The sequence below is a fragment of the Schistocerca piceifrons genome, chromosome 10 (genome assembly GCF_021461385.2).
Source record: "Schistocerca piceifrons isolate TAMUIC-IGC-003096 chromosome 10, iqSchPice1.1, whole genome shotgun sequence".
In the NCBI taxonomy this organism is placed as follows: Eukaryota; Metazoa; Arthropoda; class Insecta; order Orthoptera; family Acrididae; genus Schistocerca; species Schistocerca piceifrons.
In genome coordinates, this window is record NC_060147.1 from 109,172,776 (window position 1) to 109,175,216 (window position 2,441).

Genomic DNA, 2,441 nt, shown 5'->3' on the forward strand with positions numbered 1-2,441 from the left:
CAGAAGCAGAATTTTATGAAATATTCTTTGAATTCGTCACGTTGAAGTCGGTATAGAAAATGACTCGCTTTCTCTTTTTACGTTGCCATTGAGCATTCCTGTATTTTTTGTCTCAGTTTAGTTTCAGTTCTCAGACTGGTACATTTAGGAGCAAAGCTAATGCAGAGTAAGCATTATTTATCGTGGAAATAGGTATAGAGAAGGAAGAAAAGGAAAATCAAACTTTACGAAATACAAGCTTGGTTTGTACCGTTCATAAACTTTCAGAGGTGATTGCGTCACTAACGTCCCTTTGGCGCAGAGGATAGCGCGTTGGACTTCTAATCCAAAGGTCGCGGGTTCGATCCCCGCAAGGGATGAAATAATTTTTATTTCTTACAAATAACATTTTTATGAATTTACTGCGATAAAGAAGATATGTTACATAATGCTTCCAATATCTGAGATTTCGTGTCACAGAATAGGCCATAGGAAGGAATACTTCCTCAGAAAAGTACATTTCCGTTTCCTATATCTTAGTTGTTATTACAATTTTTGTGGTGTTTACAAAAATGGTTCCCTGAGGTCTAGACTGCAGTGTTTCGTGCAGATGCCTGCCGTGTATAACAACTCACATGATCACCTGATCTACGCGGTTTTGACGTATTACTCGCAAATATCAATGGAGAGACGTCTACAGACGTTAAAGTAACCTCTGGCGTGCCACAGGGGAGTGTTATGGGACCATTGCTTTTCACAATATATATAAATGACCTAGTAGATAGTGTCGGAAGTTCCATGCGGCTTTTCGCGGATGATGCTGTAGTATACAGAGAAGTTGCAGCATTAGAAAATTGTAGCGAAATGCAGGAAGATCTGCAGCGGATAGCCACTTGGTGCAGGGAGTGGCAACTGTCCCTTAACATAGACAAATGTAATGTATTGCGAATACATAGAAAGAAGGATCCTTTATTGTATGATTACATGATAGCGGAACAAACACTGGTAGCAGTTACTTCTGTAAAATAGCTGGGAGTATGCGTGCGGAACGATTTGAAGTGGAACGATCATATAAAATTAATTGTTGGTAAGGCGGGTACCAGGTTGAGATTCATTGGGAGAGTGCTTAGAAAATGTAGTCCATCAACAAAGGAGGTGGCTTACAAAACACTCATTCGACCTATACTTGAGTACTGCTCATCAGTGTGGGATCCGTACCAGATCGGGTTGACGGAGGAGATAGAGAAGATCCAAAGAAGGGCGGCGCGTTTCGTCACAGGGTTATTTGGTAACCGTGATAGCGTTACGGAGATGTTTAATAAACTCAAGTGGCATACTCTGCAAGAGAGGCGCTCTGCATCGCGGTGTAGATTGCTCGCCAGGTTTCGAGAGGGTGCGTTTCTGGATGAGGTATCGAATATATCGCTTCCCCCTACTTATACCTCCCGAGGAGATCACGAATGTAAAATTAGAGAGATTAGAGCGCGCACGGAGTCTTTCAGACAGTCGTTCCTCCCGCGAACCATACGCGACTGGAACAGGAAAGGGAGGTAATGACAGTGGCACGTAAAGTGCCCTCCACCGCACACCGTTGGGTGGCTTGCGGAGTATAAATGTAGATGTAGATGTAAATATCTAAAATACTGACAGTTTAGCGATGGTAACAGTGATGTATCGAAATGTCAAAATTTGATGCAGTACAACTTTTAATTTCACGTTATCGTTTTGCATTTGATTTCACGGCGTTTCTATTGTTGGTGTTTGTTTATTTAGAAGTACTTTCTGGCCTGGTTTTTATTAGTAGGCCATACAGTTACGGACGGAAGTCTGATTTCTTTTGACAGTACTGGAATTATCGTCTTTTAAGCAATACGGCGTTATATGGTCGGGTAATAAATGTTTGCCATGTGTTTGGCAGTTCAGCTTCCAATAGCAGCGCTAGATTTGCTCAATTCGGGGGAACGCAGTTCGGGAAGCTGATTAACATACCCATTTATTTGAGACTGAAGTACTACTAGAACGCGCCATGTAAATGCTAAACAACGAGAAGAAATTGAAAAGTATTACAGTCCTTTTTTTAGGAAAATATATCTCTTTTTAATTGATCTGCATATTTACATACAACGTCGCATCTGCGGCACAACGGCGCCAGTTTCTCGTATATCGTGATGGGCTCAACTGAATAAAAAATTACGTGAAAATTAATGCATGAAGTCGGTAGACTGTGTGGATGATAACGTCGAGAGAACCGCTTTCTTGTCAGTGTCGTTTCGAAAGTTACGTTGACCGAATTCCGGCGACTGTAATATCTCCGCCTCTTTCGAAATAAGTGACCCACATTTTATTACGAAAGGTGGGCCTGCAGTCTTTTCACTTTTATCAACATTTATTTTACAAAAACTATAACTCCTATATATTTGTGGTTTGTGACAAATGAAAGAATACTATATTTATGCGAATCT

General features: G+C 40.9%; 1 non-coding gene across 1 annotated transcript; it reads left to right on the top strand.

Moving 5' to 3' along the window:
• Nucleotides 1-286: 286 nt before the first annotated feature.
• Trnar-ucu lies at nucleotides 287-359 on the top strand. Its single transcript has one exon. It is a non-coding gene; the product is annotated as a tRNA-Arg (tRNA).
• The last annotated feature ends 2,082 nt before the right edge of the window (nucleotides 360-2,441 follow it).